General features: G+C 39.3%; 1 long non-coding RNA gene across 1 annotated transcript in view; it reads right to left on the bottom strand.

Moving 5' to 3' along the window:
* Nucleotides 1-11,983, bottom strand: part of LOC135433282 (uncharacterized) — a 79,982-nt gene extending 67,999 nt beyond the window's left edge. Inside the window, exon 1 of the long non-coding RNA XR_010437063.1 lies at nt 11,898-11,983. This is a non-coding gene — a long non-coding RNA (uncharacterized LOC135433282). The remainder of the gene's footprint in view (nt 1-11,897) is intronic.
* Nucleotides 11,984-25,563: the final 13,580 nt, after the last annotated feature.

Raw genomic sequence — 25,563 nt, 5'->3', positions numbered from 1 at the left:
ACCGCAGTTGGTCAGAATATCACAATAAAAAATTAAAAAATTATGGTTTTCAGAAACTTAACAAACGACAACAACTTTTAAGGCCAAGACATATTATTAATACAAATATAAATCTTTAAAACCCACAGTTGCAAACAGAGTTTGAACCAGTGCTCCCCTTTTTTATTTACCGGATTAATTGGATAAAGATCAGCCCAACCTGGACGTATATTTTTTTCTTAAATCGGGTTGGCTCTACAGAATGCAGTTTAATTCCTGGTAAATTTCAATTATGCTGACAAAAATTAGGATACACAGATAGAAACACGGTTCAAATTAACATATCACAAATGTGCAAGAACAAAATACTGAATTGAACCGTGAGCCGAGGCATACATGGGCAATGTTTAATGGAGCTCTGACTCTTAAGCATCATCAGACGCGCATGTGAGCAAATATAGATTGGAGTCGATAGCCAACGATAGATTCGTGCCGTCGTGCGGTTAGCCAGACAGCTGAACTTGCCACAAAACCATTTGTGCAGAAGGTATAGAAATTCAACACCCAACCGCAGGCTGAGAGATGCGTGTCCAACCCGCCCGGAGTCTGCAAATTTCGTCTGTAACAGACAGTCGGGCCTTTCAACAGTCTCGTAATGAACATTTTGGCCAGCTGATCTCGGCGTGGAAAGTGTACCGGCTGTCCAGTTCAACTCACGTGGCAATCAACCAAACGTGAGCTACTCACGTTTCAGCGCCATATGCCGCGTCGGTCTCAAGCGCAGGGTTGTGGTCAACGGTTGGGTCGAGAGACCCGACCACCGGGCAATTAAATGCGAGTGCGCACAGTAAATATTTGTTTGTTTTCCTTTGGCGGCACACAGCCTCCGCCCTGCTGCCTTATCGCGGCGCATCTTCATCTGTAATTAAGACTAACACTATCCGGTGCGAGCATATGGCATATGGCATATAACCAAATAGCCAAATGGGCCTTCCTGAAAGGCGTAACACAATTTCGTTATTGATTTCGTTGCGCCTCAGTCTATGAGCTCGTCCGGGTACTCGTCCACGCAATTAGCTGTAATGCGAGCAGAGAGCCTACGAGTTGGCGTCGTTCATCAAATGGCTTTCTATTCAAGTGTTTATCGGATTGTCCCAGGGGGCGGTGCCACGAGCAGTGCTTGGAATTTCAATCGTGGCTCGGACAGGTCAGAGCACGTCTCAATTGAAGTTAGCTCTAGTAGTTTTTCAATTTCTGCGCAGGATATGTGAAGGGCCTCTGGAGCACCACCAACAGCAACAACAAACAACAAAAAAAAAAAAAAGCTGCACTGTACGCCAGTTTATGCCCCCGAGCGGGCCCCTCGCTGCAGCTGCTTCGTGTCCCAAGTGGATAAAGCAAACTGACAGAAACAGGCGACAATATGAACAACAACGACGACGACGACGACCACGAGGAGGACGTCTTCAAAACAAAAACTGCCAACTGGAGTGCACCCCCGAGCCTTGTTCTTGTTTCATCTGCGATTTGCAATTGGCTGCTGTCGAATTGGAATTGAAGTGCCGCACTTCAGATTGCCCCAAGCGCCACACAAGAGCTACAACGCGGCGGAGGGGTGTGATGGCGGCTAGCCTACATACATACATATATACATATAGTATCCTAGATGGCGCCTGGTCACACATGTTCCAATGCTCCACACTTAAGTATCTATGTGCAAGTAGAGCTCTACACGAGGACGGTCTGTGAGTTAAAAGAACAGAGCTGTCATAAAACGTATCGAATTATCGATAGTTTTTAATAGCAGAGAAACTTTTTGACTATCGATGACTTTAGTTAGATAAAATCATCCTTAATTTACAAAGAAAGTTTATCGGGCGTCTCTTTAATATAAAATTTTATATGTGTACATATGTGTCTGAGACTAGAAAAGAGCTCTATTGACAATTATTTAGAGTTTCTAAATTATCGAAAGTGTTTTAATGAGAGTTCCCATATAACTCAGTATCGAAAGTTCTGCATTTAATCGAAGTTGTCTAATCGTTTTACTTGAGTCCAGGTTTAGATTTGAGCCTCGGCTCGGCTGTTTATATGTAAAAAGAAAGATAAGCTTTAAGCTCGTTTAGAATTTTCTGTTTTTCATGAGCTAAATCCTGATCATTAGGTTCTTCCATCTGATGCGAACAGACCCTGTTAGAGCACAAGCAAAACACAGGTCTCATCGTTTTGTTTTTGTTGAAGTTCCCTAAATGAAAAACATAAAAATTTTATTTGTTGCCCCATATTGAAGTCATTATTTAAGGTATTTTAGGCCTAATAAAACCATCGATCAAAATGAGAATAGTGAATTGTCTTGATTCGGCAAACAGTGCTCAGCCCACACTCGTACTCGACTCAATTAAGTTATGGGCCCTTTGTGAACTGCAGCAGCTAGCGAATGGACCCTGGCCGACCCTAGCGATAAATCAATCATGCTGCATTACCTTCCAAAAGGGGTTAACGACTTTGCAGCAAAGCTGACGATTGACTGCCCAATAGACTCAAGTTTACTAAAGGTTTTATCACAGCTGATATTATACAAACACCGAGTGGGGGCTGTCCGTTCTTATCGAAATGCCTGCCCCCCACACACACACACGCACACACACACAAACGCATGGGCGGAGGGCCAACAGTGCACACGTGCCGGTACGGGCAGATACCTAACGGTTATCAGAGCGCCAGGGCATCATTAACACAGATGGGACCCATTGATAAGTCGTCGTCATCGGGCTGCCAGCTGTGGCTAAATAAACAGCAGCGCTCCGAATGGGTGTGGAAGGCATATTGACGGGCATATAGGGTATTGTGTGTGTGTCTGTGTGTGTGTGTATATATACAATTGCCCATGGGTCGCATACCTTTGGCTTAGTGGCTTTATCATTGAGTCGTCCGAGCAGCCAGCACACGTGTGCTAATTTTCGGTCTTAGCTTCCAAATGTTAGTTACTCCGACTCCGACTGTGGGAAACCAAACAAATGTTTCTTTGAAATTCGACGGGACGCCAGAAGTAGGAAAAGAAACTAAGAAACTGAAGCTGAAAAATGAAAGGACCTAACAGAAATAAACTTGGCCAAGATACACTTCTTTAGTAAAAAAAAAACGAGAAAGAAGGGCTATCTTCGGCACGCCGAAGATTTAATACCCTTGCAGACCCAACCTTTTCATAATGCTCATAGTGCTTTGCCCGTATCTAAGAAGCACAGGGAAAATAGTTAATGCCGAGTATGGTTAAGATGTCTTGAAAAACAAAACATTTTTCCATACAACAACTGAATTTCGACCGATCGTTCCTATGATAAGATAAGATAAGATAATTAAGATTTTGCAATAATATAGGGAGCATAATAAAACTAATAAATTCCTAGTTTGGTCAAGATATATTGAAAAACAAAAAAGTTTTCCATACAACATCTTAATTTTTGACCGATCGTTCCTATAGCAGCTAAATGATATAGTGGTCCGATGTTGATAGGATTTTGCATATATATGGGGAGCGTAGTAAAACTAATAAATACCAAGTTTAGTCAAGATAACTTTATAAACCAAATTGTTTTTCATACAAGAATCTACTTTTCGACCGATCGTTCCTACGGCAGCTATATGATAAAGTGGTCCGATCCAGCTGGTTTTGACATATGAGCTGCGTGCAACAAAAAGAGGGAATTCTGCAAAGTTTCATAAAGATAGCTTTAAAACTGAGAGACTAGTTCGCATTGAAACGGACAGACGGACATGGCTATATCGACTCGGCTGTTGACACTGATCATGAATATATATACTTTATGGGGTCGGAGATGTCTTCTTCTATGCGTTACACATTTCACGACAAAATAATAATACCCTCTGTAAGGGTATAAAAAAAACGAAGAAGCACAAACTTTCTAGCTCAACTAGATACTCTACTCGACGGTAATGGTATATTTAAAGGTAATAGGTATGGGCATAGGTCTATCTATAGGTATCGGTAGTAAATATATATATATATACATATGTATATGTATATAAATATATATAAGTTTGATAAGGTGTATCTGAACCAAAAATCCCATATCTCAAACGTCCCTACTAACTACTACCCCAAGAGTTTCTTTAGATGGAATAAAAGTGATAAATATATTCAAATTTTTATGTTTATATTTATATATTCTTCAGATACAAATATATAAATGATATTATTTTCTTTTAGAAAAAGTGATTTTTGAATAAATCGATTTTAATCGATTGCCAAGCGAGTGAGTTATTAATTTTATTTGTTTCGTAAGTGGGTTCTCATTGAATGGAATGTTTTTTCTTTCTAAAGACATGGATGAGACGTACATAAACACCTTTTTTTTAATTCCAGTTTTTTCACAAGTTCACCAGTTCGAACTACTCTGAACTGACTTGGGCCTAGGGCCAACCCGAAAAAGAGTTCAAAGCGAACAATGATTTTAGAATTGTTCAATTAATGGCCAAGCGACATAAATTGGCGAATTCTCACTCGCTCTCTCTCTCTCTCTCTCTCTCTCTCTGACTCTCTCTATCTCTCGCTGTCTCTCTTTCTCTCTCTGTTGAATGCCCATAGAGTCTTCAGCTTTTGCTTGCCATTTATTTATTTATTTGATTTGTCGCGCGTCGTTTTGCCTTCACAGTTAATTTACGGGTTTTAATTTATTAAATCAACAGCAAAAAATAACAATCAACAACAGATGCTGCCACAGTCGCCGCCGCAGCCGAGTTGCCTTTATAATGCCGCAATACTCAGCTGAGAGACAGTAGCTCGACGGCAGCTACTGTTGATTTTTTAGCTTGATAATCTCTTTGTGCGCTCGCTCTCGTTCCCCAGACGGGTCCGAGTTCGAGTCCGACAGCGACGGCAACTACAACAACTGAAAAGTCAATTGATGATTCAATTGATAGAGGCTCTGGAACGTAGAGCTCCACTACAAGACGAAATCTATAAATAGAACACGTTAATTACCGGGCTTGATAAGAACAGACATGTAGACATGAGAGATAGAATACATGTATGTTTATATATGGTACATACATACATACATATATAAAAAACGATAACTGATTGACTGCCAGTCCAAAGACAATAAAAACAATTCTCATTGTGCGCGTAATTGATAAGTTCTTATAGCATATGTTGTAAATATTGTTATGATAAGAGAATTTCCCTTTAAGTGTCTAAGTGTAAGTATTAGAAATTTTCTTGGCATTTCGGCGTGCTACAAAATTTCTTGGATTTTATTCTAGATAAAGATGATATATACAAAAAATGTTCCTATGTAATACATTTTCTCTTAAATCCATATACTAATAAAGTTTGTTTAAATGCCTTTTTTTTATCGATTTTGCTCGGATCGGTTTTGGAACCAAGATGCCAAAAGGTGCTTCTACAGTTATATAGAATTTTATAAAATATTTATAACACGTGAAAAATCTAGCCAATATTTTATATTTTAAATATTTGCACATGTTTTAAAAGGTAAGATGCCTTTGCTTTGCATCAAGTTCCTTCGCTAGATTGATCAATAAACAAAAAGATCTATAACTAGACCTATCACGAGGTGTATGTAGAGAATCATCATTATGCATTCAAAACACTTTTTATCAAGTTTCATTACTAAATTAATCAATAAATTTATATTTCGAATCACTTCATTTTATCGATAAATTTATATTTCGAATCCCTAAATTAATCGATAAATTTATAATTCTAATCATTTTCATGCTATTAACACGCTCCCATAAGATCTTTAACTAAACTTAGTAAAAGGAATCATTATCATTCTTTCAAAACACTTTTTATCAAGTTTCATTACTAAATTAATCAATAAATTTATAATTCGAATCACTTCATTTTATCGATAAATTTATATATCGATTCCCTACATTAATCGATAAGCTTATTATTCTTATCATTTTCATGCTATTAATCTACGAATCTATCATTCTTTCAAAACACTTTTTATCAAGTTTCATCACTAAATTAATCAATAAATTTATATTTCGAATCACTTCATTTTATCGATAAATTTATATTTGGAATCCCTAAATTAATCGATAAATTTATAATTCTTATCATTTTCATGCTATTAACACGCTCCCATAAGATCTTTAACTAAACTTAGTAAAAGGAATCATTATCATTCTTTCAAAACACTTTTTATCAAGTTTCATCACTAAATTAATCAAAATAAATTTATAATTCGAATCACTTCATTTTATCGATAAATTTATATATCGATTCCCTACATTAATCGATAAGCTTATTATTCTTATCATTTTCATGCTATTAATCTACGAATCTATCATTCTTTCAAAACACTTTTTATCAAGTTTCATCACTAAATTAATCAATAAATTTATATTTCGAATCACTTCATTTTATCGATAAATTTATATTTGGAATCCCTAAATTAATCGATAAATTTATAATTCTTATCATTTTCATGCTATTAACACGCTCCCATAAGATCTTTAACTAAACTTAGTAATAGGAATCATTATCATTCTTTCAAAACACTTTTATCAAGTTTCATCACTAAATTAATCAAAATAAATTTATAATTCGAAACATTTGCATGCTACCAAAACCTTTATCGATAAATTCTAGTTCAATCCATACTCTTATGTAGAACAACATTTATTCATACTCTCAATCAAATCGCATCACTTAGCATATCGATGCTTTCTGCTCTCATATTGTGCTGTCGTGAGGCAATTTTAAATTGACGAATCGTGACCATTTTGTAACGTATTTCAGCAATTGCAATCGGTCAACTGTCTTGTCTTGTTCCACTTAAGCTCGCACACACTCGCACACACACACACACACACTGTTGTACTTATAAATAATCTAACTAAATATGTACAGTGCAATTAGTACAAATGTCTATTGTAAATATTTGAATGTGCGCGCGCAGCTTATCAGCCGCAAAATACTTATGTATATACAAAGAGCCCAACTGAAATGAATGTGAATGCGACCGGGTGTGCCTACGTGTGTGTGGGTATATGAACATATGAGTATATATGCTATGACATCTGTGCGACTGTTGCGATAAGGCTCGACTCTTGAACGGAACTTTGAAGACAGCACGGGGCCGCAGTCGGTCGTGTCGGGAAGCTTTGACGTTGACGTTTTGTTTGCACGCCGCTGCGTCTGGCAGCGACAACGACGGCGCCGCTGAAAATCGCTTTGAAGCCCCCTGCCCGTCCAAAAAAAAAAAACCCCTCAAGCTCCTTGCTAGATTTTCTATGGGCCTAGCGAGAGTGAGAGAAGGTGCGATATTTTGTTATTGAGGCATAGCAAAGGGTTTGTTGCCGCCTGTCAATGTCAACAAGGGTAATGCCTGAATTTTGGGCTAGTTTTTTTTAGAAGTTCTCAATTTTACACATTTTTGTGAATTTTAAGAACATTTCTACCTTAAATGTTGTATTCTAAAAAAAAAAAATAAGAGTCTTGTATTGGAATGCTTAAAATGTTTTTTCGTATTTCGTACATTTTGCTTCATTTCAGGTATATTTCTTTTTACTGTTTCAATCAAACTGGAAGAAATTACCCGACTTTGCCCGGTTCAGATGCATAATGTTGAAAACGCAAGTTTGCACAGACATTTTTTGTATGATTTATGAGTACTTCGTTTATGCTTTCGCTCATTTTTTGCATTTTAAATAATGTTTTTTTTATTACGTTATTTTTAGTATTATCTTTCAATTATTTTTTCTTTGTACATAATAATAATAATATCAAATTAAACAGCTAGATCATGAAATATTAAAATTTTCTGAAACTGCAGGATTTGAACCGGAAATCTCTCTCTCGTTGGTCCGACGCTCAGACAACTTGGCCACGCAAGCTCATGACAAGGCACTTGTCGTTGATGTTTTTTATTAACATTTTGACCGCTTTTTTCCCACTTGCAGGTCGGAATTTCCCAAAACAATTTCCGACCAAAAAGAAATCTACTGCAAAAACTTAAGCTTCCTATCCCCAGTAATTCAACATAATTTGCCAAAATGAATTCAATTTGTATATTTTATTATAGTTGTGGTCAAAGGCAACTACTTAATATATGAATATTATGCACAAATTTATATTAATTGCTTGTTAACGATTTTGCTATTTTAGTTATTTGCTACATTTATTGATAAATGTGTGCTAAATAGCGTCCATTTGATATTTATACATACAATTTAAGTCGTCTGGCAAAAGTGACAAACGAAAAAAGAAAAAAAACAAACGCAAGCAGCAAAAAAAAAAAAATTAAATGCACGACACGCTGTCTAGTTGGATCCAATATATATGTGTATATGCACACACATATACCCAGCTCTATAAAAGATTTATTTGCGAATTTTAAAATAAAAGTGGACAATTTTTGTATATACCACAAGTGACAAATGATTATGTACAAGTATTTAGGGATATTATCGAATAGTTTATTCTGCTGGTTTTGGAGGATAGCTAAATGGAGGCATTGCCAAGTTGCGGCACTTAACACATGAACTCAGCACTGGCAATCGAGTGAAAGAGCGTGAAAGACGCTCCTCTGCAAACCAAGACGCGCGACACTGAGATACTTTTGCCAACTGACTCAGAGATACAAAAAACTTGGCGAGCACCTCAAAACTGCAACTGAGAGCAGCAAAAATGAGCGAGAGAGAGCGAGAGGGAGAGAGGAGCGTGCGCTCAATATATAACAAAGTTAAGAGCACATGCCAATTGAGTGCAAATAATTTAAGAGAGTGCAGTTATTTGGAGCTGTCAATTCCCGCTCAAGAGCAGCTGGCACTCTTATGCTCTCATTCTCTTGATCCACCCTGCTGCAAGTCGCTCAAAGGCCACACTCGAAGTGGCATCAGCTGCTGTTAATTAACTAAATTTTTTATTCTATGAATTTAAGTCGAAATGCACTCATAATGCAAAATCTGTTCGAATAAGACTTTAGATTCGATGAGATAAAATATGATTTTCGAAAGTACACATAATAGATTATCCTCTGTAGGCAAAGGACAACATTGCCCAGTAATACATATTTAAACATTTATCGAAAAAATCTCCAGTTAGAATATTTAAAAATCCTGTAAATCTCTCACTCCTACAGCTTATCTGAATAGTCAATATACAAATGGAATTTATTCTTTTTATCGCTGTTAATCACGACGCAATTAGCTGCTTGCCGCACATACATCGAAATGCAAAATATAATTAGGTATATTCCGAATTACCATATATGAAAATTAATTACATTATGGAACTTATGTAGCATACTTCCAATTACACATACATATGCATAAATACATACAGATGTGCGTACTTGTTTGTATGCACACTTCATAAATTGTTTAAATTTAATTGCTTGAGTTGAGGTAAATTCAAATTTGGCATATATATTCAAAAGCTCAAAAAGGCTTTACGATAAAATAATCGCCACGAAGCCCCGTAAATCCGTAAATTCGCCTCGCCTGCAGCAATTTTACAGTCTAAGCAGCCACATTGCCACCTTTGTGGTTGCGCCCCCTTTGACGGCAGCCCACCCGACCTGCTTGAACAGCTACAAAAGATGCCAAATTCTAAGACTTAGAAGTACGCGCCCGGCCACAGCATCCACCTTGTCGCATCCATTGAGCCGCACTCCTTTTATGCCGCACTTTAGCTAAGAATTTTCTCTAATGACTTAAACGCAGTAACCACTAAAACATTTACAACGAACACAGCAAAGCCGCCACTGCCGCCTGCTCACCCCCTCGCCACTCGCCCCCTCGCTCCTCGCTGGAGTCAAGGTAAAAGCCTCCGCGCGTTTCCTCCACTTCGCTGTTGTAGGTAAAGTGGCGCATTTTTGCGCAAATTTTCCTCGAAACCGCAAGTAGAAAACTCATTAAGCGAAAAGCATTTGGCGGCTAAAGCGCACCCAGACCGAACCGAACCGCCCCGCCCCAACTCGCCCCGCCACGACTTAACAACAATTTCACATGGAGGCGTGGCAAACTTCAACAACAACTCGACAACGCATTTAACTGGGAGCCGGGCTTCGTTCGGGTGCCTTGTAGTCTATAAGAAAAGCAGCCCAAAAACAAAGGCATCCCTTTTTGGAGCAACCTGTGGGTTAGCTAAAATATCAATAGACACATTCAAAAGCTGCTCGAAAGCCAAGTATGTACTTAGAATCCAGCTTCAATCTGACGAGCGTATTTGCCGTCCAAATACAATTGATAGTCATTTCTGCACCTAACAGATAGTTTGGCTGGAAGTAAAAATGTCCAATGAGAACAGAACCCAATTCTTATAAGTAATCCAAGCGAACCTTTTTTAAATGTCAGCCCACTTGCCACTGTTTAGCTCTAGAGGGTATTCTAGTTTTGTATCGAACTGTGTAACGTTGGATCGGACAACTATATTGTATAGCTGCCATAGGAACGATCGGTCGAAAAGTAGGTTCATGTATAGCAAAATATTCTTTTTTCCATGATATTTTCGTCAAACTCAGCATTTACGAGTTTTCATATCCGGAAAACCTTAGGAAACTGTCTTCGGCCGAAGATGTACTTACTTTCTAGTTTGAATCAGAAATTCATTTTACAACGTGGCTCAAGTTTACTATTAGAAACATATCTACATATATTTGGGCGCATCTGGCATGCTTAACTATTTGGGCTGCAAATATGCTTCCAAAACTAACAAAACTTAAAAATTTCATATACCATAATAACTGCTTGGAAGTAAAAAAGATAGCATATTCGTACAATAATAGATACATCAATAATAGATAGTATAATTTCAGAGCCGCGTACCTGGAGGAGACCTTTATTATTATTTCTCTCGGGCATAGCTCGCTGATTCCATTGATTTCGTGTTTTGAATTTAATATAAAGTTCGGTAAAATATCGTGTATCTCAAGGAATCGTATATGTGTTTAAAACCTTTACAATTTTCAATAGTGCTTGGGTCGTATAAGCAGTTTAACTTTTTCAACCACCATAAAAGCTTTTACTTGCGCAGTTGACATTATTCCAAGCATCATTATCGCGATCGAATGTGCTGAATTTCATATTTCTGTGGTAATTCAAGTAATCGCGTGTTGCATTGCCCTCAGCTTTACCCAAGGTGATCAGTCTGTATTGATCGTCCTCGCCAGCGATGGCAAATTGTTCATATCTGTAGTATTTGATGATACCACCAAATCCTTCCATATGTATGTACAGCTCATGGGGCTGGGCGCTCGTCAAGCGATGAATTTTATCAAGCCCTAAGAAAAAGTCGCCTTCAAAGCTTCCAAAGCCGGCACGGTATGTGGCCCAATCCCTATAGAAGTTCTCTTTGCCATTGATGCGTTGTTGGATAACCGTCCAGCCAGGACCTGCAGTCGCACTCTCACAAAGTACTTCGAAAGAATCTTTGATAATGATTTTATGAATACCCGGAGCATCAGCAAAGTCGGTGCATTCACTGTAAGCGGGCTCCTCTTCGCAGCTTTTAAGTTTCTTGGTACAAATGCTGACTTTGTTTTTGATTTCGGATATTTGTTGGTCCTTTTGATCAATTAACTTTCCTCTTTGATCGACAAAACGTTGTTCGTTAGCTCTTTAATAGTCTGTTTGTAGAATTCATTCTGAGCTCTCAGTTCCTCGATGACCAATTCATTACGTTGGTTCAGCTTTTCCTGCAGTTGCTTGATTTCTCTGTATTTGCCTTCCATTTTATTGTTATTGTTTTCAATTTCCTCCGTCATCTGATGTATATACTTTAATAATGGTCTCACTGCCTTATAGGTGTACTTTCCACATTCTTCCTCTGCTATTCTTGTTGCCACACAAGACTAATAAAAAAAGGACGATTCATTTTCTGCAGTGCACACAAACGTTGATAAACAATCTGTTTTTACCTCATTTTCGTTAAACTCTGCTTTAGCTATGATCAGTATTAGGCTTATAAATATAATATATATAAACATAACACATTTCATTTTGATAGCACTCTGATTTTAAAATTAAAACGCAAATATCAACTGCACTCAGCACGCACGTAAATAGACTGAAAGCTTCATTTGGAAGCTCGGGTGTCCAATATTTTGGCAACTTTTAAGCGATTATCATTAGGTCAGGAAGTCAATATAAATAAACAAAAGGCAGAGATCAGGCTTTTAACGAGCTTCATTGAACTGTTGATAGATTGCAAATAGGAAAGTTCTTTTGCTTTGGCTGCTTCTCGTCATCAGCTCTTTTTATTAGATTAAAACTAGTTTCTAACCGAGCCGAACTTCCAAAGCTAAACCATATTTTCTCAAAAATCCTTATGTTCAAAATAAACAACAAGCATGCTCGTCGTCCTGATCAAGAATATATGATGTATTCAATTTTTGGATATCATAGATGCTGCCTGTCACATATTTTTGCACAATAGCAATATACCCATTATCATGCTATAAAGATAATATGAATTAGCTGAATCGTAAATAAATAATATTAGAGCAAATATGAAAGAAGGAGAAGATTGAAATATTACCTAAAAAAAATTTGTATTGGAAAATAAATTCTAAAGAAAAGTCTCTAGTCTCTTTAGGCAAAGTAACAATTTGAACCCACTACAAGGGTATAATTTATTACAACTATGTAGAGGATATTATAGTTTTATCATAAAATGTGTAACGCATGAAAACAGACATCTCCTATATTCTAGATCTGCATCAAGCTGCTACAATTGGTATATGGTCGGTTAATTCAGAAAAGATTCCGTTTTGATTTGTGTTATTTTAGTAACTATAGATTGCAATAGATATAGCTACAGTGTTCTAATAAGAAATATATAGAAAGCAATTGGTTATGATAAATGCTCATACTTTATAGTTATTATTAATAATAATAATATTATGATTATTGATTAAATGTTATTGTTATTATAATTATTATTATTATTGTTATTAATATAGTTCATACTCAACTATTTTCGAGAAAATTTCGTCGAATTCGGGGTTCGGTTCGTCTATTTACGGGAAACTGGTTCGGTTTAAGGTTTAGTTCATGATAAAACAATGAATCTTTTTAGATAGATTCGATCAAGTTTATTATAGGGGACAGCCTGTTTCCAGTAATTGCATTCACTTTGGAATTGCTCCCTCCCACTTACTATTTTTGCAATCATAGATTCATTCGATGCACTTTGTACTTGTGCGACAGCAGGTCCTGGCTGGAAAGTTATCCAACAGCGAATCAATGGTAAGGAGAATTTCAACAGGTATTGGATCTCTTACTGTGAAAGATTTGGCACTTTTGATGGTGACTTTTTCTTATTCATCGCTTGAAGAGCCCCCAACCACATGAGCTCTACATACATATGGAGGAATTTGATGGTATCATCAGATACTACAGATATGAGCAATTTGCTATCGCTGGCGAGGTCGATCAATACAGACTGACCACCTTGGGTAAAGGTGAGGGCTATGCAACAGCTGATGGGTTGAATTCGACAGAAATCAAAAATTTAGCACATACGTTCGTGATAACGATCAGTATTATGACTCAAGCTGCGCAAGACAATGCAAGTACGGTAATAGATGATAGATGATAGTACGATGTCTGTGCACACGGGTATAAATTGCCGCCGCCGGTCAAAGGAATTCCATTCTAAACGGGTTTTTAAAAAGAATCACAATGCCCAAAAACTTTGGAAAATAAAATAAACAAGTAGGAGTCTTCCGGGAGAACCCGACTAGCAGATACCCCATACCCAGCTGAGTTGCCGTAACAAGCATGTATATATAAAACTGTTTGTCCCGACTGACGAAAGTGTTGAAGAATCCCGAAAAACGATAGTATGAAACTTTTTTATTTATTTTCTGATCGAACTCAAGCTCATTTTCATAGCTCTTTCTTCGATGTCATTTGAGGAAAGCTTTAAACTTTTCGGAAAATCCATTCCTTCTTGGTATAAATGGCGGATAAAAATTTGCTAATTGAAGTTTTACGTTCAAATTGATTTCAAACTATCTTTTTGGGCGAAGAAATCGGTTTTGCTTAATATTTATTTTCAAATTTCCACATAAGAGCTTAAAAAAGACGTGTTTTACCGGTTATAGAAATTCCACCCGCAACAGAGGTAAGCTGGCGGAAAACGAAAATAATGTTCAAAGATCTATGTGAGAACTTAATTGATACGTTTTTCGCAAAATTCAAAAAAGTTTTATTTTCGGCTTAAAGGTGCTCACCACAAGAATAACAAGGGCGAAAGCCTCTGACTCCAACCTTGCCACGGGAAAGGCCGGGGAATATCCGCGGAATGTAGTTGCAGTTCGAGATTTTTATTTGATTTTGCGGCATAGGGAAGAGGTAATAATATATTACCTCTAATGTTATTAATATATTCTTGATCTATTCTGCTTGACAAAATGCGATTGGTCTAGCTCTTTTTATTACGAGATATGATAATTAAAAACCGTGTTCTTATATGTTTTAATTTAATTAATGAAAATATTGTAAAATGATCGATGATCGTGATCTACGATATCCACCTCAATAGGGCCAAAAGTTCTTGAGATTATCGCGCTCATACATAAGGACATGGCTATATCGATGAGACTATATATACTTCAAGGGGATGATTGAGATCTACTGTGGGATAATAGCCAACGGTTTTCCTGATATGTGAAGAGAATATTAAAGGCAGTAAGTCAAGTTTCAAGATATCCTCACCAAACTTGGGGTGAAGATATCTTGAATAATGGAACATTTTCCCATACAAAATCTCATTTGTCGACAAACTCTTGGAACGATGCAGAGAGCATAATGTAACTAATTAATGCCTAGTTTGATCGATAAATTGATAAGCAAAAATGTTATTCATACAAGATGATTCCTATCGCAGCTATATGAGATAATGGGAGGCCTTACAGATAAGAAAGTATTCTTAAAAGTAAAGATTAAAACATTATTTACAACTCTGGTGGCTTTCAATTATTTGACTGAGTACGATAAGCATTGGCTAGTGTTGTACAATACATGAAATTCAGCAATGATCTGAATAACTTAGCTGAATTGGGCCAAAAGCCTTCGGTTTGCTATTGAATTAAGGTAACGGCAGATTATTCAAAGCCAAAAGTTTCATGGAACCGGAATAAGCCATGCATCTCAAGTTCAAGTAATCTAAAGCATTCAGTTCAGTTTCACAACACCGGAAACATTGTTGGAATACTTGGCTTGTGACCGCCAGTGTCTACAGTGTCTCTGTATAGTGCGCAATCAGAATTGATTTCCACTTCGATGGACGGGCATTATATTTTGCGCATTAAACTGATTGCGTCAAATAGAAGGAAGTCAAAGTTTGCCACGGTCATGGCTCAAAGTGAATTTGGCAATTTGTGCTGGGCTCGATGCGGATGGCGATGCCTGTAAACTGAACTGTCATAAATAAAATAAATATTTTGCGCTGCCAACAAGCCATGGCCGTAGCCTACGCCCAAGTCTCCACCATCTAGTCGACCCCCAAACCGCCCACTGGGCGAAGGCAATTTGTGACTTATAATCAGGAAGACAGGCCGCACCAAGGAAACCAAGGGAAGGGGAGGGCAGGCGCAAATCAAATCCAGTGACGAGCTCTCCGGGCGTCCACGGCCTGACGATTGGAAGCTCGCACGTGCTACATAATACCAAATAAAGCAGCTGGCCAACAGGCAACACCCCTCCTGCAGACTATAATACCTATTATGCCCTGCAGCTACGTGTCGCTCGACTACATGGATACTTATGACAACCCGAGCATCAACATGTTTTAAGTACAACTTTGAATTTCCATAATAAGAATTCCATACAAAGTAAAATACAATTATTGGCAAGGCTATTAATGCAATTACTCCCAAAACGCAAGCCACATTAAATATAATATCCCAAAACCTGGTCGGATCGCCTCTTCGGGCTCAGGTGCCCAATCTAGTCGGATCCCTCCCGTCGTCTGTATAGGCCAAAACTCGGCAGGATTGCAAGTAACATTTTCAGCCATTATACTTATATTACGTTTATAATTGAGAACTTAAAACTAGCTGCCTAGTACAAAATAAGCCTAAAATCGCAATGAATAATAGTATATAAATTGTAGAGCATTTGTACGTCAGCCACATGCTTTGGATGGCAAAACTATGTACTTAGTTTCAAGTATCGACGCATAAGTCCCTTGATAACCTATCGAGCTGCTTGAGTTCAGTTTTGCTGCCAGGTGTATTTACTTTTGATTTCTCAATCTGGCTCCAATCTCTGCACTGTCGGGCTGTTTTTCATTAGAGACAAGTTTCTTTTTTTTTTTTGTTATTTTGTGTAAATTTATTAGCATAATGCGTAAAGATATCGCGTTCATTTGAAAGCTTCTCCAAGTGCCCGCCTGACTGCCTGGTCCCTTATGACCAGAATACCATCCAGAGCAGCTGGAGCTGTTCCGTCTCCCTATTTCATTGTTTCATTATGTTAATAAGCTGGGCGGGCTTCAGCGTAATGAATTATGTCATCCCAGAGCAGGACCAACGGCGACGACACTTTGCGACAATGGCGCCATAAAGTTTATTCGTGTACGCAAAATACGCACTTGACGGAAAACGCCAGGAGTGAAGCGCCAGCACCGGACATCGGCGACAGGATGCAGGGTGCCGGCTGCCAGAAGGGGTAATGAGCAGCTGCAGCAGCAGCAGCAGCACCAGCAGCAGAAGCAGCAGCAGCAGCAGAAGCAGCAGCAGCAAGAGCCGTAGCAGGCGCCGTCCACTGTCGCTTCTCGTCATACAAATCGACGTAATTATTTCGGCAGCGCTTCTCGCCTCGAAAGTGTTTCAGTTCAGCAAATTGGAATATTTGCATAAATTACGCGTTCGTTCAATACTCGACCAGCGAAATTCATAGAGAGGAATGAGCTGTAATCGAATGGTCAAGAAGAGCGGAGGGGCAACAAGTTTAGAAGAAGTTCTTAACTGGGAACTTCAGCCGGTCGGCCATAGGGGAATGTATTTGGAAAAAGAAGAATAAAAATGTATCTCTATGTATAAAGCTAAAAAACGCACAGCCCAACCCGAAAGACCTAGGAGACACATTTTCACTGTAGGGAAATTCCACCCGCATGTGTGGAAAAATTGCGAAAATCGGCTGTATGAAATTTTGTTGTTTACTTTCCGAACGGCTTCAAACTCATTCTCAAAGAAATTTGTTCAAATTCATTTAAGGGCTGTTTCACAGTTTTCGAAAAATCCATCCCTCCTCGGTGAAAATGGGGGTCAAAGATTTGGTGGGTGACGTTTCGCGATTGAATTAATTTCCAAAGATCTATATGAAAAATCCATTGAGACGTGTTTTACACTTTTCGCAGAATCCAAAGCGCTAGCAAAGCGATTTGGCAAATTCCACCCGCAACAGTGGTAAATTTTTCGGAGCACGTTAGTATGAAAGTTGTTTGTTTACCGTCCGATCATTTTCAAAACCATTGTTAAAGCTTTTTGAGAAAATTTATTTTATAACATACGGGCAAGGCCGGGCTATGCCCGCTAGTATATATACATATATAGATATAGTGACATATTCACAAATAATGTCAACAAATTATTTATAAACAAAAGCTGATCAATATAAAGATGCCAGCAAAATTCATAAAGTATAAACAAGCTGCTGTCCTTATGAAAGAAGTTACGTACTCCAATTATTGATTAGCCAGTCTTTATCCAGATATTGAACAAAATAAATGAAGAAAATTCACAGCTCGTGAAATAAAATTATTTTATTGAAAACTTATAGCTACGCTTTTAAATGTAAATTTAAACAAACTTGTCCTCTTCAAAACAATGGATCTACACAATTAGGTTCTGAGATTGTCCATTTAATTACAAACCAAATATATCAAATTGCAAAAACAATAAGGAAAACTGTATCTCCAGCTGTGCAGCTCTGCGGCGACACCGTCCCACAGAGCAGTAATATCTAGGATTTCTCTTCGACTAGCGACTGTGGTTAATATTTGCCGAACCAAAATTGCCAGCCTATATTGGCTTCTGCACAAGAGCAAGCTTTCTCTCAACAATAGGCGCACAGTGTACTTGCAGATTATTGACTCCGTATGGATGTACGGCATTCCGATCTGGGGAATTGCTGCCAAGTCTCAACGTAAGAGAGTGCAAGTCGTGCAAAATAAAGCATTACGCCTAATCACGGATTGTCCATGGTATGTCAGGAACTGAACTCTGTATAGAGACTTGAATCTGGCAGTTGTCGATGACCATATCGCCTTCCACTCGGGCCGATGCAACGGTCGACTACACCTATTCGGCGGCTCAAAAGGAGCCTCTTTGGCCTTCTCCCACGAGTGAGTTCACGGCGCAGGAGGCGTCTAGAAGGTCACCTAAGCCCGTAATTCATTACTACTTATAGCTTAGCTCTTATATAACTACTTATTTTGAGTAAAAACCTGGCGACACCTAACTTGATTATAGGCCACTCAGAGTTCTGATTGGCACTTGTTAAATTACAACTATGTATATTAAAATAAATATTTTTTTTTGTTTTGTCAAAATATAACTAGAATTTCCAAGCTTACATGTCAAATTTTTAGTTTAGAATGTTCGAATAACTTGAAATATCAATTTTAAAAGGAGTTGCTTTTCTCTGCAGTTAATAATAGGATCTGTAAAATGAGCTTTAATTCTTGATAAGGGAACCGATTTAAAGATTATTATCCAACACGAAACTCTCTTCGGATAACTCTGCAATCAACGAACGAGCCTAGCAACAAAATCTCGTGAACTTTTCAGCTAAATACGTATTTAAGGAAAATATCTCTATGCGCCCAATTCCTCCTCTTTCAATGGGGGGGCGAAACAAACAATCCCCCTTTCAATGGGGGGCGCAACAAACAATTATAAATCTGTACAAAGAGGCGGTACAGCAGCATTTTTGGTTTTGAAAAGTTTTACACTTTGTTGGCCGAGGGTGTCCGGGGTTGGACCCCAAATTGAAATCCATTTGCCAAAGGGAGAAAGCTAAGCGAATGGGCGGCGGGGAAGTGCAAGAGGAAGGCGAATGCCCAAAGAAGATTACCTCATTAATTTCTATTAAAATTAAAATAAGTTTTGCGCTTTTTGAAAATGGCCCACAAAGAGGCACAAAACGTGCCAACCGACGCACAGGCATAAAATAAATAAATAAATAAATATACAAATAAAAGAGCTTCTGAGAGGGACACAGGGCGAGCCAACTGATGGACATTGGACATGGCCCAACGGCGTCCGATGGAAGGGACAGTTCGTGTGCGCTGGGTTGAATGACTTTGTGGTACATTGAAAAGCGAACGAACACAATTTCCTACTTACAACACATTTTGTAAATATTTAATAGGCGGCCAAGGACAAGGCCTGCTCCTGGCTGCCGACTGCCGGCCCTGCTGGGCATGCTTGGGCTGCGGCTCGGGTCCATCATAACCGCAATTGAAAGTTATTAGTCGAGCTCAGTTGGCGTCCAGCTGTGTCTAATGATTTTTCTCCACGTTTGCCCACCACCAATTTTTTACGCTCGGCTGAAGGTGTCAGCGTTTTCGGGGTCGTTTTTAAATGTTGAGTGCGAGTCCATCAGGGGCATTCCCGCAAATGAAACTAAGTAAAACAGCAGCAGCACATTGATCGGTTGAATTTAATAAAATAATAATAATATTAAAAAAAATATGGGTAGCAAATTTTCACAGAGTGCCCAACGGAATGCTGGAATGCAACAACTCTACCTTTAAATATTATAAATGAGTTAATATTTATAGAGTGGAATGACACACGAATATATTTTTTGGATTATAAACTTAATCCAATTACAGGAATTCAAGCTGCAGACTGAGTTTGAACCGAATCAGAACGAAACTCGAATTCTAACTAATGAAAAGAGCCTGAAGGCATCATTTGGTGGTTTGAGGACTATTCACTTTTATAGATTACGAATTATATTTTCGGCAAATAGAAGAAGCTGAACTCAAGGCATTCGTAGTAGCTTTTACCTATCACATTTGAGCTTTGGCTGCCTGCTAAGCGAGGCTAGTACGCAGCTCCGCTCTCAGTACCCACTGTCATCCCGGCTCTGGCATTGTGCTAAAACACTTTGATGTCGTTTTTGGACAGATTGCAACGGCTAAACACTCAAGAATAAAACAAAAACATAAAATATCCATCCAGAGGAAAACAAAACTGAAATGAAAGGACATTTTGCACGCGCTGTCGCCTTAATGACGACGATTAAAATGCGCTCCACAAAAGTTGCGCGTCGTAACTAGAGCGCGGGGCATGAGCATGGGCAGGGGCGGTGGGCTGCGGGCTGCGGGGTGCGGGCGAGCAGTGTTTAGGGGACTGGCACGCAGGTGCAAGGCAGTCGCTAATACGGTGGCAGCTTGCGCAGGGGTGTGGTATATGTGGGGTAAAGGGCTGGTGGCATAGGGTGACACTTTGTGCGATACATGAAAAACTCATAAAGCAAAAAGGAAACAATTACAAATACAAGTGCACATACATACACATATGCACACACATGCGTGTGTGTGTGTGTGTGTGTGCGGACTGAATGGCAAAATAGGCTGGGGCGCAAAAGGGGTTGGGGCTGCGGTTGGGGTTTGGGTTGGGTCTGGAACTGAATTGCAGGCAAGTTATTCACAGATGTTTGAAGGATTTCTGTTACAATTTTGCGGCGCTTCACTTTAACAAATGCCTCGCTGTCGGCGTCGCTGTCGACGTTTGTTGCTGCTTTCCTTTTATTTCCTTTTATGGCTTTTCTTCTGCTGAAGAGTGAAATTGTTTCCGCCGCACTTAACGATGCTGCGCTCTGCTTCTTCTTACTCGTCTGCACAAGCGCCCACCCCCAGCCGCCACCTACCCGCCCACCCCTCCCATTTACCCTCGCACAGTTGATGGCAAACATTTCCGCAGCTCGTCGCATAATTTAATGCAAATACCCCTCCGCCCTCTTGCACGCAATATCAACGCAGTACCCCAGCCCCATACACCTAGTCTAGTCTCACCCACTAAATATCGATTTTAATAAGAGCAACATTTTTTTTTTGTGCATTTCGCTGACGTCTCGCCTCGTCCTTGGACTGACCTTTGCGCTGGCTGCATTGTCAGCTTCGCGCGCAGCTCCCAGTTTGCAGTTCGCAGCTCGTTCCACGATGGGTCCTTGAGAACAATTGCAAAGCTTTCTAGCTTTGTCATGGCTTCGAAATGTTCGAGTGATTTGTCAAATAGAGGATTTTCATTGAGAAGTCTATTGAGTTTCTAATGCTAAGACTATTGATGCTATTTATAAATTAATATATATATATATATAGTTTATGACGAGCTCTTCAAAGTATGCAACAGAAACAGGAAACAACGGAATATGACATGAATATGACACCTTGGTAGGCATTTAGAAGCCCCCTTTTCATTTTTAAATTGGGATAATAAGTTTATATCAATATGTTATTATCAATAAGGTCGTCAGTTAGCACAATATTCTTAATAATATTTGCCAACTTTTGTGTCTTTCAATTAAGTGGAACGAAATGGAGTGAGACCCAAGCTAAATTGTAATTCACAACATTGGTTCACAAGGTTTATGAATTAATGTGTAATACCCGTATGTGTTAATTATAAAAGTCTACAGCAGCTGCTGTGGGCACAGTTTACAAGTCGAGAAAGGCTTGCAAATGAGAGCTTCAAATTGTAAAACCTTGATTAACTTCAAGAGTTGCTGATTTAACTGTCAGTTGTAATTGAAATCGTTGTAACAATTTAAATTCACCTCGGATAGTTATAAGCCAGCGTCAAAGCCCAACCGACGGCCCGCCTGACCCCAAAACTCACTCGCACTTGTGAATTTTCACACGCAAGCAAACAAGGACTGTGTGCGCGTGTGTGTGTGTGTGTGTGCGTGAATTTGAAGGATAAACAAGCAGACAGACGTGGCACACACGTGAAATACACGAAACGCAAATGGACGAAAACCTTGTGAATGATAAGCATGCAGCTGAAAAACCTGCCGTTCGAATGGAGTGCGGATGCGGATGCGGATGCGAATACGGAACTGCTGCTATACGGTCGAATTAGGCAATTTGGGCGGAGGGAATGAGTCGGAGGTGGGGGATGGGCAAAAAAGAAAAAAGATGTACAAAAATCGAATTTCAAATATCAGAGAAACGAATTTAAATATGCGAATGCGAAAAGGGATAAGCGCAACGTTTTTATGCAAAATAGGAAAAACATTTTTGCGCAAGGGGCTTATAGCGGATTTATTTTGGCAACACGGTACCCCCGTGACACTCAAGCCGTGCCCAAGCCCATTCGGGGGGCCAATGCCGATTCCCCCACAATCCCTGCACAGGAAACACAACCAGAAAACAAACACAAATACACGCAATCCAAATATTAACGTGCAGACTCTCAAATAGCAGATACAAATTTTAAAAAGAAAAAAAACGAAAAAAGAAGGGCTATGTTCGGCACGCCGAAGATTTAACACCCTTGCAGACCCAACTCATACTGCTTTGCCCGTAACTAAGAAGAACAGGGAAAACAGTTAATGCCGAGTATGGTTAGGATGTCTTGAAAAACAAAAAAGTTAAGGCAGCTATGTGATATAGTTGTCCGATCTTAATAGGATTTTGCATATATATGAGGAGCATAGTAAAACTAATAAATGCCGAGATTGATTAAGATATCTTTAGAAACAAAAATGTTTTTCATACAATAACCTACTTTTAGACCGATCATTTCTATGGCTGCTATATGATATAGCAATCCGATCCAGCTGGTTTTGACATATGAGCTGCGGACATGGCAATATCGACTCGGCTGTTGATACTGATCAAGAATATATATACTTTATGGGGTCGGAGATGTCTTTTTCTATAGAGACAATAACTTTTAATACCCTCTGCAAGGGTATAACAACTCAAAACACTCGCATGCTGCGAGACAGGACATAGGTTGACGACTGGAGGGCGGAGAAACTGAATGTGGTTGGAGATGGAGGTGGTAGTTTAGATTGTTAGATTGAAGGATGCGTGCGGGCGTAGTTGACAGGCTCAGACCTGCACGGCACACAGTTTGAAATCAAATGTGATGTGAGTCCTAAGCTCACATCAAAATGGAAAGCCAATAGGATTTTGGTAGGGCATCCAAATAGTTATCGAATGGGCGCCCGCCCGCCCTTTCAGCGTATATTCTCTACAAAAGTTTTCCCTTCCATATACGCAGCCAATACTTCGTTGCCGAATCGTTAAAGGAATTATTGATTGCTCCAGCAGCTGCAATCAGGCTTAGATTTTTGATAAACTTTCGTAGGATTACGAGCATCAGACAATTTTGAAAGCTAAAACTTGAGGAAACGTATTCTTCAAGGCTGCAAGTCTTTTTATAATCAAACCCCGGCTAAAACGTAATAGAAAAATTCCCGTGTTTCATAGAATTCTATATTAATATTTTTTTACAGGTTGTTTTTTATTGAAAAAATATAGAATATATTTAGGCTAACTTCGGCACGCCGAAGATTTAATACCCTTGCAGACCTAACCTTTCATTTTTGCCAAGTTTTGTCAATATATTTTGAAAAACAAAAAGCTTTTCCATGCAACGAACAATATTATTGGATCGATCGTTCCAATAGCAGCTATATAATATAGTAGTATGGTTCGGCAGGATCCGACATATGTAGTGCCTGCAGCAGAAAGACGGACCCATGATTATTTTCATGTTGACAGCATTTAAACAGAGAGATTGGTTTGCATAGTTCGCATAGAAACAGACAGACGGACAGACGAAGAGACGGTCATTGCTGATGGACTGTTGATACTGATCAAGATTATATATACTTTATGAGAGCAGAAATGACTCCTTCTATGCGTTACACATTTCGAGACAAAACTATAATTCCTTCTGCAAGGGTATAAAAATATGGATTTCAATTACAACTGAATATAAAACATTAAAACATGTGCATATTCTTCATATGGATTGAAAAGTAAATGGCATACAAAAGCCTCTAAGAATTTCAGTTTACTCAATCAGCTAACAGATTTGTAGACCTCGTCTAACCCCTTGTTGAGGGCTATTTAGTTAGAAAGAGTTTTGGGGCCAGGACGCGAGTGTTATGATTGTGATGTTGATGTTGATGTTGATGAAGTGCCAGAAAAAGCAGGAAGCAAAGAGAACGAAATAACGAATGTATGAATGAGTGAGTGATGTGCCTGATGGATGGTTGCATGGACTCTAGACTCGAGGACGAAGGGTTTCGTTGCTGGGCCAAACCAATATACATAGGTGCTTGCTAACGTACCCCTTCGCCCCCTCCAACCCCTTCCCAGCATTTCGATAAGTGTGCGGCCTCACAGAAATTACACGCACACTTGCGCGTTTTGCTCTTCATGAAGTTGATGGATGGCCCTGGCGCGCTGGGTCAACTACTGACCACCATAACTGGCATTTCGACTAGCCCCCCCCACTCCACCCTCCTCCCCCGCTCTCTTTTTGAGTAAAAAGAGGGGCAGTTCCGTTTGGAATGCGCCTAATGCCATGCACTTGATAAATGGTGGTCATAATGAATGGTTGTCCTTTTGCTTCTACTCCCAATCTATGGATACAGATTAAAGTATATGAATATAAGTATATATATATAATATTTTCTGTCTGCGCTCCTGTTCCTCAGACAGAAACCAAGACAGCATTTCTTAAATACTGTGCTGTAGTTTTTAAGTTGTACACGAAATAATACTTGTGATAAGATATATTAACAAGAGCAATAGATTTCCATGTGAATAAATGAATACACGAACTTATTTGGTGGGAACAATTAAATGGCTGCGGCACATTTCTATGCGCTGCAAGATGACCCCAACGACCCCTATCCGCTGGAGGGGCACATCAGCTCCTGCGCTGGGTGCACGCACTTGCTGCGGGCTGGCGGATGGAGGGTCGCTAGGAATCGAGCTGAACAAGTTGCAGCCAATGAATCGAATGTATTTTCATATTTATCTGCAGGCAAATGCAATGGCAACGGCAAAGCAAAAGGCAAACAGCATAATCGTAATTACTTAATGCGCTCAACAATGTTTTGCCACTAAATTTCAGCTGAAATGCATCGTTTAATGGAACAGACGCTGCACCAAGCCCAGACACAGACACAGATACAGATACAGACACACTCACAGGCACAGGCACATCCCCATGCCAGAGCCCGAGCCCGAGCCCGAGCATCGCCAGCCACCCCAGTTGGCCCACGTTGCGGAGCATAGCAATGATTATGCTCTAAGTGAAAACATGTGGAGCACAGATCGACCGAGGCTGCAGATATTCGCGTGACTCATAAGGCTGCCAGATGGTACAGATGGCCGCGGCTGATCGCCCATGGCAACCGTGGCCGCCACGCATCATCGCCAGACTTGAAGAGCAGCCTGCGAACTGAACAGCGAATGTAATGAGCGGGGGGAGGGGCATGGTGATGGGGGGCCTAATTGATGGAGTGCACAGGTTATCCAATTTACATGTGAATCAGTTCAGTTCATGAGTTATGCTCAAACACTATTCCAGATAA

Source organism: Drosophila montana, unplaced genomic scaffold (genome assembly GCF_035044405.1).
Source record: "Drosophila montana isolate Dmon_TW-CO22-7 unplaced genomic scaffold, ASM3504440v1 contig_3217_1, whole genome shotgun sequence".
In the NCBI taxonomy this organism is placed as follows: domain Eukaryota; kingdom Metazoa; phylum Arthropoda; class Insecta; order Diptera; family Drosophilidae; genus Drosophila; species Drosophila montana.
This window is presented reverse-complemented; position numbering and strand designations above follow the sequence as displayed.